Source organism: Somniosus microcephalus, chromosome 7 (genome assembly GCF_052327205.1).
Source record: "Somniosus microcephalus isolate GS21.2 chromosome 7, FLI_Smic_1.0, whole genome shotgun sequence".
Lineage (NCBI taxonomy): Eukaryota > Metazoa > Chordata > Chondrichthyes > Squaliformes > Somniosidae > Somniosus > Somniosus microcephalus.
Window position 1 is genome coordinate 205,028,103 of NC_140993.1, and position 14,258 is coordinate 205,042,360.

General features: G+C 43.4%; 1 protein-coding gene across 5 annotated transcripts in view; it reads right to left on the reverse strand.

The window, feature by feature from the left end:
* The window catches only part of vps41 (VPS41 subunit of HOPS complex), a 278,435-nt gene that overhangs the window by 133,060 nt on the left and 131,117 nt on the right, over positions 1–14,258 (reverse strand). The gene's annotated exons all lie outside the window — the stretch shown is intronic.

Below are 14,258 nucleotides of genomic sequence, written 5' to 3' on the forward strand. Positions count from 1 at the left end.
TCACAAGATTGAAAATCGATAAAACTCTTACTAGCCTCGGGGGTACAGCAGTGAGTGGTAGAATGTGGGTTCCTTTCAAGAGATTCCCAACACAGGGAGTTTCCAACCTCAACAGCAGTGATCTGCATGCACATTATCAAGGAAGGGAGGCAAAACGGAAGCTTTAACCAACTCGTAGCATTCACTTTAGCTGGTTAACAGATGGTGCATGCAATATGTGGCAGCAAGAAATGTGAATGCATGAGAAGCACAACAAAACATTCTAGTAATGGCATTTATCTATTCAAATCTCACACAGTAACTCAATATCCGTGCCTCTTTTTAAAAGCCAAGCCATTACAAATATTAATGATTAACTAGCCAGATTTTGTTTAGAAGGGCTGGATGGCATAGAGTGCTGTCACAATGCCTTTTCACTAGAAACCCGAGTTTGAATTCAGCCAGACTTGTCGTACAACATGCTCATCTCCCAGCCAGCTTTAAGGGTCCTGCCTGAATTGTGTTTGAGCAGTCGCAGTGCAGAGATAAGAACACAGTGGTAATAATTTCATGGTGATTTAGGCTGGCACTTCAGTGTATTAGTGAGGGAGAGTGCTGTATTGTCAGAGTTGGCATCCCTTGGATGAGAAGTTCTCCCTTGGATGAGAAGAAACCAAGGCCTCACCTGCCTGATCAAGGAGACATTAAAACATCAAGATACTACTTAAAAAAGAGTAGGGACTTCTGCCAAAGCATTCTTTCCTCAACCAACATGACTGAGCAGATTATCTGGTCATTTATCTCAATGTTGTTTGTGGGATCTTTCTGTGCATACAATAGCTGTTGATTCTGTCTATAAAATAAAATATGACTACACTTCAAAAGTAATTTATTGAAGCACTTTGGAATGTTTCCAAGAGATAGAATAAGACGATATATAAATGCAAGCTTTTTATTTTTCTAATAATTGGCAATCAAATTCGAATGTAAAAAGTCTGCTGGGTATGAGGGGAATAAAACGTTTCACTGGTGCAGGAGACACTTTTCCAAGGTTGGTACTAAGGCATATTTTGAGACAGACTAAAGGGAGCTTTCTGGTGCTGGCACTTCTGCACTGATGTGCTGTGGTTTCATCTGCGCATTAATGCAAAAGTGGCAGTACAACTCTGGAATCAGGTTCCGATCTAATTTTGGAACGCACTAAAGACAAATGGCGAGAGGATCCACCTGCGATGTCATTTCATGCTGCTTAGGTTTGGCACCGCGTGCAGTATAAATCCAGTACAATGTGGAGCTGGGTTCGCTGGATCCCCTGGGAACTTTACAAACTTAGTGGATTCTTTCTTTTCCAATCTTTTATGCTCTTTCAAAACATAAAACATTTTCAATGGGACTCTTGGCCCAGATGTGAGCACATATAGGCAACAGGGTGTGATTCACAGCCATGGGATGCTGACAATATAATACTGGCCTTACCAGCTGTGTTTCACATTCTGCAGCTACTGATCTCAAGGGCACTAGGCCAGTACAAGCACAGCCTTAATTTGCATCTAATTCAGGGATGTACCTGGCCTGGTGGGACTTGATACCGTCATTAAATGAAAGAACTTATATTTAAAGAGCACCTTTCACAACCTCAGAACATCCCACAGCCAATGAAGTATAGTCACTGTTGTAAAGTAGGAAATGCAGTAGCCAATTTGCGCACAGCAAGGTCCCACAAACAGTAATGAGATAATGGCCAGATAATCTGTTTAGTAATGCTGGTTGAGGGAAAAATATTGGCCAGCACACTGGGGAGAACTCCCCCCGTTGTTCTTCAAATAGTGTCATGGGATCTTTTACGTCCACCTGAGAGACTGGAGCACAAAATCTAGGCTGAGACTTCAGTGCAATACTGAGGGAGTGCTGCATTGTCGGAGATGCAGTCTTTCAGATTAGTTGTTAAATCAAGGCCGACTGCCCTCTCAGTTGACTTAAAAGTTTCCGCAGCACTATTTGAAGAGCAGGCGAGTTCTCCCAGTGTGCTGGACAATATTTATCTCTAAACCAACATTGTTAAAATATATAGATTCTCTGGTCATTTATCTCGTTGTTGTTTGTGGGACAGAGCTGAGTGCAAAGTGGCTGCCACGTTTCAAAAGTACTTCATTGGCTGTAAAGTGCTCTGGCATGGCCTGAGGATGTGAAAGGCGCTGTTTAAAATGCAAGTTCCTTCTTTCTTACTGAGCTGAACACTCAGAGGGAATTACACCATCATTGGTTGATAACATTACCACAGAGGGCTTCATCTCCCTCAGGTTAAGCAACTCCTCAAAGCCAGTTCCCCCAGTGAGATCACCATTTAAGAGAATAATTCAAAACAAAAACAAAGGAATAGTCAACTAAAGTCTTTGGAGTGCTTTGTTTTTTAAAGGGACAAGTGATACACAGAATCCTGTCTACTTACTAAACTTGGTTCTAACAGTCATTTTGAGGTGCTGAGGTCACAAACCCCAAATAATAGAAATTGCCATCTGTAGTTGTAATGTTTAACTTTTGTAAGAATTCAACAGGAAAGCTCTTAAGTGAAGTATAGACATAGCCATCGATTATTTATAAAAAAGTAATTCAAGGATGAGAAATATCTTCATGCTGAATTTGTTGTGTATCGATTGCAGATTTTGTAATTACCAAGGTACACAGTGAATTCAGAACAAGTAAGGCAGCCAGCCACCTTGAATTTAAATGGAAAACTCCCACTCTGAAAAGGAATGGTCTCAATGGTAGGGGAAGATCATGATTTTAAACTTGGTGTCAGTTCACCACAAGATTAAAGAGCTCATTTTGCAAGGCTCCCCAGCCAGTATGGAGCCATGCTAGATGCGAGTACATGTCAAAAATAGGGCTATAACTCTGATTCTTCAACTTGTGCTCGCTGCTAGTGAGACTGCGTGCTGGCAGTGAAATTGTGCAACATTACCCCTCGTGGTTATTGAGAAGAGTCCGTCCAATTTGGACAGATAATCAGCAATGTAACATATTTAACCAAAAATATGGGTGTTATTGATGGTGATCGGTATGAATTTTTTTGATAAACCAAGCGAAGGACGGATAAGGGAAGCCATTCGGTCCATCTCGCTCATTCTTCCACAGAAATGTATGGTCTCTCCCATCACAGCACCCAATTCCTAAAATGACGCTAGAGTTTTTGCCTTGACAACCCTCGCCAGAGACCATTCCAGAGATTGATCACGGTGATCATACTGCATAAATATTGGGTAGTTTTCATACTCGCAAAGGGCAAAGATGACATAGACAGCAGTAGAGTTAAGACCATTTGAACTTAAGTCCAAGAGTAGTAGGGATAGACTGAAGGAACTGCAGTTATTCTACTTGAAGCAAAGATTGTTAAGAGTGATACAATTTAATAATGCTAAGGGACGAGAGGAATAAACCAGAAATGAGTGAATCCGTCAGACTGGAGATATCTCATAGACCAAGCATACAACAGCAAAATTTGGAAGAAAAATGTCTATTGAGGAAAAGTACAAAGTATTTAATTTTCTCTCAAACTAGTTGAAGTGGTGTATAATTGCCATCTTGTGTGCTTGCATAGGGTTCACAAGCACTCAATTTGATAAAGGTAGGCAATTGAGGGTTAGGAATTATTGGCTTGGATTTTGCATTAATAACGCTGAGTGCTTACCGTTATTATGGAGAAAATTGGACAGCAACTTCTGCCGTCATCATAGAGTCATAGAGTTTTACAGCACAGAAAGAGGCCCTTCGGCCCATCGTGTCTGCGCCGCCCATCCATCCCTGTCCAGTCTAATCCCATTTTCCAGCATTTGGTCCATAGCCTTGTATGCAATGGCATTTCAAGTGCTCATCCAAATGCTTCTTGAATGTTGTGAGGGTTCCTGCCTCTACCACCCTTTCAGGCATTGAGTTCCACATTCCAACCACCCTCTGGGTGAAAAAGTTCCTCCTCAAATCCCCTCTAAATCTCCTGCCCCTTACCCTGAATCTATGCCCCCTTGTTATTGACCCCCCTACTAAGGGGAAAAGTTCCTCTTTGTCTACCCTATCTATGCCCCTCATCATTTTGTACACCTCAATCAGGTCCCCCCTCAGCCTTCTTTGCTCCAAGGAAAACAACCCCAGCCTGTCCAGCCTCTCTTCATAGCTGAGGCGCTCCATCCCAGGTAACATCCTGGTGAATCTTCTCTGCACCCTCTCCAAAGCAATCACATCCTTCCTATAGTGAGGCGACCAGAACTGCACACAGTACTCCAGCTGTGGCCTCACCAGCGTTTTGTACAGTTCCATCATAACCTCCCTGCTCTTATATTCTATGCCTCGGCTAATGAAGGCAAGTATCCCATATGCCTTTTTAACCACCTTATCTACCTGTTCCGCTGCCTTCAGGGATCTATGTACATGTACACCAAGGTCCCTCTGACCCTCTGTACTTCCTAGGGTCCTACCACTCATTGTGTATTCCCTTGCCTTATTTGTCCGTCCAAAATGCATCACCTCGCACTTTTCAGGGTTAAATTCCATTTGCCACTTTTCCGCCCATCTGACCAACCCGTTTATATCGTCCTGTAGCCTGAGGCTTTCCTCCTCACAATTTACCACCCCACCAATTTTCGTGTCATCTGCGAACTTACTGATCATACCTTTTACATTCTCATCCAAATCATTTATGTAGATCACAAACAACAAGGGACCCAGCACCGATCCCTGAGGTACCCCACTGGACACAGGCTTCCAGTCACAAAAGCAACCTTCGACCATCACCCTCTGCCTCCTGCCACTCAGCCAGTTTAGGATCCAACGCGCCAAGGCACCCTGGATCCCATGGGCTCTTACCTTCTTGACCAGTCTCCTATGCGGGACTTTGTCAAAAGCTTTACTGAAGTCCATGTAAACCACATCCACAGCATTTCCCTCATCCACCCCCCTAGTCACCCCCTCGAAAAATTCAATCAGATTTGTCAGACATGATTTACCCTTGACAAAGCCATGCTGACTATCCCCGATTAATCCTTGCCTCTCCAAGTGGAGACTAATTTTGTCCCTCAGAATTTTTTCCAATAATTTCCCTACCACAGATGTTAGGCTCACTGGCCTGTAATTCCCTGGTTTATCCCTGCTACCCTTCTTGAATAATGGTACTACGTTAGCTGTTCTCCAGTCCTCTGGTACATCCCCTGTGGCCAGAGAGGTTCTGAAAATTTGTGTCAGAGCCCCTGCAATCTCCTCCTTTGCCTCCCACAGCAGCCTGGGATACATCTCGTCTGGGCCTGGGGATTTATCCACTTTTTGGCCTGCTAAAACCGCTAGCACCTCCTCCCTCTCGATGCTAATATGTTCAAGTATGTCACAGCCCCCTTGCCCGATTTCTATGTCTGCATCGTCTTTCTCCATAGTGAACACAGATGCAAAAAATTCATTTAAAACCCCGCCTACATCATCTGGCTCTACACACAGATTGCCACTTTGGTCCCTAATGGGCCCTACCCTTTCCCTGTGCATTTCCATGTGCAAATCACATGTGCATTTAAACGCAGAAATTCGGAAGTTGCAGTCAGAGATATCCCGCTCCTCCATGGGGTGTGCAAAAGTAGTCCTCACCGATAGACTCGACATTGAACGACATGCAATGGCGTGAACTTGGGGTACTTGCCCACTAAAGACGCCAGAAAAAGTTAGGACTGGTGCATTCAGGAGTAAGTGATTTTTTAAAGGTGTGATAATTGACAATTACTGCCAAACAATCTCTCTGGCCCTGAAAATTTAATTTTACAAGTGTGGAGTCTCATTCCATCAAAGGTTAGTGTTGGAGATAAAAAAATTTTTTTTTTTTACTATTTCTCTGTCTCTCTCAATCGCATCCGTCTTTCCCAATCTTTATTCCACTTTCCGTACATGATTTAAATCGAATTTATACTTCCTGCTTCATACATCCAAGTTTAGATTTTGCGTGTCTCAGTGAGGAGTCTTCAATCCTCGCTGTTTCTTTCCCTGCTCACAGATGCCCTGTAGAAGAAACCGCACTGGATCAGATGCCCGATTCGAGCAAGTCTGCGCTCTAAAGCTTTCGGGCGAGGTGAACGACGAGCCCCAGCCCTTTGCTGCCGACAGCAAAATCCGAGCCATTGAGTTTATAATGAGTTGCATTTTGAATACTACATTGGGTTCTAGTTATTGTGGCACAAGGGAAACACTGAAGCCCTGGAAGTGGGGTAGAGGGAACAGCCATGAAGCCGATTCCTGCTATCAGAGAACTGAGTTATGAGGAAAGGTTAGAAAAACTTGGAAACGTGAGCCTTGGAAACAGGTGAATGATTTGCAGGGGGGGGGGTGTCTTAAAGGTCAGTAAGATACTAAGTGGAATAGAAAGGGTTGACCCGAGTCACTATTTCAAGTTATATCCTGACTGAACATGGGTTAAAAACTGTTGAATGAAAAGCTTGGGACTGATGTCAGGAAGCACTTCTACACACAGAGTTATCAATATCCAGAAAAGTCTCCAGGGAGGTGAATAGAGGCATGAACTCGAGTCATTTTGGCAGTTAGATGCTGTGATGGAAGAAGTCATAGGTTTCTATAGGTGAGCTAGATGGGCCGAATGGCCCGCATCTGTCATTCTCTTGGCTTACCAAAAACATTCACAAGGATCACCAACAGCTTAACCCATTTATTGTGAAATTATTTGACACCAAATATTTAAAAAGCAGCTTCTCCTGTGTGATTATTTATTATGTATTTGAACAAGAACAGGCCATTAGTCCCATATGCATTGGTCCGTTTTTTTGGTGGACTCACTGATCCCCTTTCTTCCCTCCTGCATTACATTTCCTGGGAGGGGCAAAAACAGAGACTTGTAGCCAGTTTAAGATGCCTCTGTCAAAAATTCTTCTCTGACCCCTCAAAGGCGATATCCCAGAAGGCCCCAAACCCGTTGGTGATTACCCAAAGTCTTGCCTTACTTCTGCAATAATCACGTCATATTTCAAAAATGCCATTGTGAAGGGAGTGCAAGGAGTCAATCCTCACTACCATCTCCAGAATCCTGTTCCACAGGTCAATCACCTTCTGAGAAAAGGAAAACTTCTGCATGTCCAATCTCGCCACCGATTCCTCAACTTCCATAGATGGCCCAGAGTTCTACCTGACTCCATCAACTCACAAAACCTACCTATGTGCACATCGTCTATGATTTCAAAACCCCTCCAAGTCTACAGTTCTCCAGCAATAACTAGGGCTGTAGATAGGGCTTTAAACTAAAGGGGGGGGGGGGGGGTCAGGTGAGGAGAAATTTAGAAAGCTAAAGTGAACAGCCAAGGAAATAGAGTAGTGTACCAATCTGGGTAAAGATAAGCAGAGTGTGACAGGAAGGGACAGAGGGTGCAACAGGAATAGCACATCAGCGAATAAGGTTACAGCAAGGAATGATGGTAAAAAATTGAAATTAATGCCTCTTTATCTGAATGCACGAAGCATTCGTAACAAAACAGATGAACTAGTGGCAAAAATAGAGATAAATGGGTTTGATCGAATAGCCATTAGAGATGTGATTGCAAGGTGACCAAGGTTGGAAACTAAATTTTCCAGGGTACCTGATGTTTTGAAAAGACAGGCAGAATGGAAAAGTGGGGGAGGGGGTAGCCCTGATAAAAGATGACATAAGGACCGTAGTGAGAGGGGATCTTGGCTCAGAAGATCAGGAATTAGAATCAGTATGGTGGAGATAATGAATAACATGGGGCAGTAAACACTGGTGGGAGTAGTTTATAGGCCCCCTAACAGTAGCTATACTGTTGGACAGAACATTAATCAAGAAATAATAGGAGCTTTCAACAAAGGTAATGCAATAATCGTGGGGGACTTTAATCTGCATATAGACTGGACAAATCAAATTGGCAAAGGTTGTCTGGAGTACGAGTTAATGGAATGCATTTGAGAAGGTTTCCTAGAACAATATGTCATGGAACCAACCAGGGAACAGGATATTTTAGATCTTGTATTGTGTAATGAGACAGGGTTAATTAGTAATCTCTTAGTAAAGGATCCTCTGGGGAAGAGTGACCATATTATGATAGAACTTCACATTAAGTTTAAGAGTGACATACTTAAGCCCGAAACTAGAGTCTTAAACTTAAATAAAGCCAATTATATAGGTATGAGGTGCGAGTAGTGAAAATTGATTAAAAGGTATGATAGTAGATAAGTGGCGGCAAACATTTAAAGAAATATTCCAAAATTCTCAACGAATATCCATTCCATTGAGAAATAAACACTCCACGGGAAAAGTGATCCATCCGTGGCTAACTAAGTAAGTTAAGGACCGTGATAGATTTTTTTTTTTTTTTTTTTATAAAAAGAGACGACTTATAATGTTGCGAAGAATAGTAGTAAGCCTGAGGTTTGGGAGTTTCAGAAACCAGCAAAGGATGATCAAAAAATTGATAAAAAGGGAGAAAATAGAATATAAGAGTAAACTAGCAACAAATATAAAAACGGATTGTAAGAGCTTCTACAAGTATGTAAAAAGAGTAGCAGCAGAAGTAAGCATTGGTCCCTTAGAGGCTGAGACAGGGGAAATTATAATGGGGAATAAGGAATTAGCAGAGACTTTAAACAAATATTTTGTATCTGTTTTCACAGTAGAAGAAACAAAAAGCATTCCAAAAATAGTAGGAAACCAAGGGGCTAATGAATGACGAACTTAAAGTAATTAATATCAGTAGAGAAAAAGTACTTGAGAAACTAATGGGACTAAAAGGCAACAAATCTCCTGGACCTGATGGCCTACATCGTAGGGTTTTAAAAGAGGTGGCTGCAGAGATAGTGGATGCATTGGTTGCGATCTTCCAAAATTCCCTAGATTCTACAACGGTCCCAGCGGATTGGAAGGTAGCAACTGTAACACCGCTATTCAAGAAAGGAGGGAAGAGAGAAAACAGGGAACTGCAGGCCAGTTAGCCTGACATCGGTCATCAGGAAAATGCTGGAATCCATTGTTAAGGAAGTGGTAACAGGGCACTTAGAAAATCAAAATATGATTAGGCAAAGTCAACATGGTTTTATGAAAGGGAAATTGTGTTTGACAAATTTATTAGAGTGCTTTGAGAATGTAACGAGCAGGGTAGATAAAGGAGAACAAGTGGATTTAGTATATTTGGATTTCCAAAAGACATTCGATAAGGTGCAACATAATAGGCTGTTATGCAGGATATGGGCTCATGGATTGGGGGTAATTATAGCAGCATGCACAGAGGATTGGTTAACGGACAGAAAACAAAGAGTAGGTGTAAGAGTCATGAAAGTTTAAGAAAGAAAATACTTTAAAATATTGGTTAAATAGTATAATAGTTAATTTACCTGGCTGACTTATTGTATTGAGAAACCCCCTATTTTCTTGTTCCAATAGTATAGTCTGAGATACCCCCTTTATTCTTGCTACAATGGTACAGTCCTTAAGCTTGTCACATGGTATCCAGCCATTTTACAGAAAAAGCACCACGAGGCTGGAGGAGGCAGAAGCTTTGAGGGCTGGAGCAATACAGTTTTTGACCGTGTTCGTTTAAACGTGTTTTGCTTTGTAATTCTGTTTGTAAGGTGTTACAGTAAACAGTTTAAAGACAAAGTTACGTTTTGGAACGTTTTATTTCGACACGCGTCTACCCGTTGCTAAAGCCTCAAAGCTCAGTGGCTGCATGTTTGGAAATTACGAAGCGCCCTAAGAAGGAAAGGACGGAATTGTCGGCGAACGTATACATGAATGGTCACGGAGCCAGACGACAATATAAGAAAGCGAAGGTACAGTGACTGTTACTTGCCTTGTTCATTCTATTGAGAAGCTAAATAAGAGCTGCGGGTAAAATGGCCGAGGCCTTATGGAGCCGTGAGGAGCTTCCCCTAGCCAGAAGGATTGTTGGCCAAAAGAGGGAAGTAAAGCTCACCCCAAAGGCAATGGAAGAGAAGTTACATAGAAGAATAGGTGCAAGGAGGGCTAAATTAGCTCAGATAACTGGAAAAATGAAGATAATTGATTGTCTCATGGAAGATAATGCTAATATTAAGAAAGCTGAAGACGTAATGCATTATGATTTCTCCAAGTTGCATGAAGAATTTAATGTACTCAATGAAGATGTATTAGTACTTCTGTCTGAAGAAGAGGGAAACGCTGATCAGCACAACTGGTTTGATCTTAAATCATCCAGCATTAAGGACTATGTCAAAGCCACAGAACAGTGGATGTTAAAGATTCGTCAAGATGCTGATACAGCAGAGAAAGATAAAGATGACGATGAAGTCAGACCAGATGATAGCATTTCAGAGACTTCAGCCAGACTGAGCAAAAATCGAAAAGAAGGTAGCTCTGTTTCTGGACACGGGTCAGTCGCTTCTACCACATGCTCGTCGCGACGCATGAGAGAGGAGGTTGAACGGGCAGCGTTGATGGCGCGCGCAGCATCTTTAGTGGAGAAGCAAGCTCTTGAACAGGAAGAGGCCCAACTGCAGGCAAAGAACGAACATCTGGTGCTAAAAACAGCTATTGCGGTCTCAGATGCCAAGTTGAGTGTGTATGAAAATTATGAAGGCTCACAGGATGGCATGAACGAATACTGCCAATGTTGTCACACAGAGTTGGATCCAGGGCACCTTCAAGAGTTAAAAGAGAGTCTGAAGACCATCTCCTGGCATTACAGCGTGGAAGAGAGGCCTCTCCACTAACAGGAGCACGTGATGCTACCCCAGACATCAGACGGCCTAGACTAGACCCTGCTGATGACCACCAGAGGCCTGAAGACACAGGGAGAAGCCTATACCGAGTGATGCAACGTCAGAACGAAATTACAGAGATGCTTGTAAAACAACAGAATCTGTTTTGACTCCCTCAAAGAGACATACCAGTGTTCCAAGGCGACCCACTCAAGTATAAGCCCTTCATCAGATCCTTCGAACAAGCCATTGACTCCAAAACAGAGAGCAGCAGTGATAAGTTGTACTACCTGGGACAGTACACCAGTGGTAAACCACAAGACCTGGTCAGAAGCTGTGAACACGAGACCGGACCGGAGATACATAGAAGCCAGGAAGTTGCTGCAGGAGCACTATGGTAACGAGCTGAAGATAGCCACTGCATATATTGAAAAGGCTACCAAGTGGTCACAGATCAGATCGGAGGACGGGGAGGCATTGAACACATATGTTCTTTTTCTCATAGGATGTCGCAACGCCATGGAGGATGTTGAATTCATGGAAGAGATGGACAATCCTACGACTATGAGAATCATCATCTCTAAGCTTCCTTACAGGATGAGAGAACAATGGCGAAGAACAGCCTTTGAAATAATGGAGAGACGGAAAAGTAGAGCCAGGTTTGCAGACTTAGTGAATTTCATAGACAAACAGGCTAAAATTGCTAGGGACCCATTGTTTGGAAACATCCAGGATGTCAGCCCAACTACTGATGGAAGAGTGAAAGCCAAGCCTGCTGAATCAAAGACTCTCAGGAAAGGTGGTTCCAGGGGAAGCAGCTTTGCAACTATGGTCACTTAGGCTGGGGAAGAAGAGTCTCAGAACTCATCTCCCAAAAAGTGCAGCACAGTGACACCTACTAATGCCTTTCAGAAGCCATGTTTATTCTGCCAGAAGAATCATACATTGGATTTCTGCAGTGACATCAAAGCACAGCCACAAAGACAGAATCGAATTTCTGAAGTACAACGGCCTATGTTTTGGATGTCTCTCTCAGGGGCACCTGAGTAGAAACTGTAAGCAAAGAACAACATGCAGAGAGTGCACTCGGAAACATCCCAGTCTGCTGCATATCCACAAAGAAGAACAAGTCTCTAAGAAGAGTGAAGAAAACAATACCGACGAGAAGGTTGTTTCAAGTGCTCTGGTGTCGCTAGAACCAGAGACTTGTGGATTCACTGGGGCCGGTGACAGTGATTGTATTCTTGCCATCGTACCTGTAAAGATCAAGTCTAAGAGGAGTGAGAAGTTTGTGGAGACTTACGCCTTCATGGATCCAGGTAGTTCAGCAACGTTCTGCACAGAATCACTCATGCGACAGCTGAACGTTAGAGGCAGAAGAACAGAAATCCTATTACGCACCATGGGTCATGAGAAGTCAATGCAAAGTTATATCCTGTCAGACTTACAAGTGTGTGGACTTGAAGAGAAGGACTTCATAGACCTGCCTAATGTTTTCACACAGAGGGAGATTCCTGTTAAAATAGGGAACTTAGCCCTGCAGAAGGGGATGTGGAGAGATGGCCTTACCTGGAAAAGGTGCGTCTCCCATATATTGAAGCAGAAATTGGCGCCAATGCCTACAAAACTATGGAGCCATGGCAGGTAATAAACAGCAAGAATGACGGACCCTACGCAGTCAGGACAGCCCTTGGATGGGTAGTCAATGGACCGGTAAGGAGAGATGATGGCAACAAGTCGAACAAGGAGCAACGACAAAATGTAACAGTTAATCGTATCTCTATCACAAGCATTGAAGAGCTGTTGATACAGCAGTTCAACGCAGACTTTTCAGAACGCAGCTGTGAGGAAAAGACAGAGATGTCACAAGAAGACCATCAGTTCATGGATTTGCTGACAAGGTCTACACAGTTCATTGATGGCCACTATCACATTGGTTTGCCACTGAGAAGACAGACCGCGAAGATGCCGAACAATCGCTGCATAGCAGAGCAGCGCGCCATCAGTCAAAAGAGAAAGCTGAACAAGAACCCCGACTTTCACGAAGACTACAAAGGCTTCATGAGAAACATCATAGCGAAAGGCTATGCTGTAAAAGTGCCCGAGGAACAGTTGAACAGAGACGATGGAAGGGTCTGGTACATTCCTCATCACGGTGTGTATCACCCAAAGAAGAAAAAGATCCGTGTAGTGTTTGACTGCACCACCTCATTCAGAGGAACTTCATTGAATGACCAGCTGCTTCAAGGTCCTGATCTTACTAATACCCTCATTGGCGTCTTGACGAGGTTTAGACAAGAGCTCGTTGCCATGATGGCGGATATAGAATCAATGTTCTACCAAGTCAGAATCCCTGATGAAGATGCTGATCTTCTGCGTTTCCTTTGGTGGCCAGATGGCGACGTTAGTCAAGCTATGGTGGAATGTAGAATGGCTGTACACTTGTTCGGAGCCACATCATCTCCCAGCTGTGCAAGCTACGCTCTCAGAAAAACTGCAGAAGATGGCAAAGGCAAAGCACCATCAGAGGCTGTGGAGACAATCTTCAGAAACTTTTACGTCGATGACTGTCTGAAGTCCGTGTCAACAGAAGACGATGCCATTGCACTGTCAAGAGACCTTAGAACTCTGTGTTCGAATGGAGGATTCCATCTGACTAAGAGGATAAGCAACAGCAGAGCAGTTCTAGCTTCTATCCCAGAAAAGGAAAGGGCCACTGAAGTCAAAGATCTGGACCTGAGCCACGATGTCCTTCCTATCGAGAGAGCTCCTGGTGTACAATGGTGCATTGAGTCAGACACGTTCAACTTCAGAATAATGGTGAACGAAAGACCATCCACAAGACGAGGGATTCTCTCCGTGGTCAGTTCCATCTATGACCCTCTTGGATTCCTGGCACCACTCATTCTGCCGGTGAAGCTGATCCTACGAGAGCTGTGTAGAGACAAGAGAGGATGGGATGAAGATATCCCAGAAGGTCAAGCTCAGAGATAGCTCAGATGGTTGACAGATTTGCAACAACTTTCTAGCTTCAACGTCAGTAGATGCATCAAACCTGTGAGTTTTGGAGTTACAAAGACGGCTCAACTACATCATTTCTCAGACGCCAGTGAGGACGGCTATGGCACGGCTACTTACCTCTTGCTGACAAATCAAAAGGGCCAGAAACATTGTTCCTTCCTCATGGGGAAATCCAGGGTGGCTCCGCTGAAGCAGGTCACCATCCCGAGACTGGAGTTGACGGCAGCGGTTGTTGCAGTTAAAGTTGACAAGGTGATGCGGAAAGAGTTATAGCTCCCACTAGAAGAATCTGTCTTCTGGACGGATAGCATGATGGTGCTGAAGTATATAGAGAATGAGAAGATACGCTTCAAGACCTTCGTAGCAAACAGAATCTCATCCATTAGAGAAGCTACACAACCATCTCAATGGAGGTATGTAAACACCTCATTAAACCCATCAGATCAAGCCTCACGGGGATTGAAGGCTGAAAACTTCATGAGGAGTGAAACTTGGATACAAGGCCCAAGTTATCTGCTGGAAACAGAGAGATCATGGCC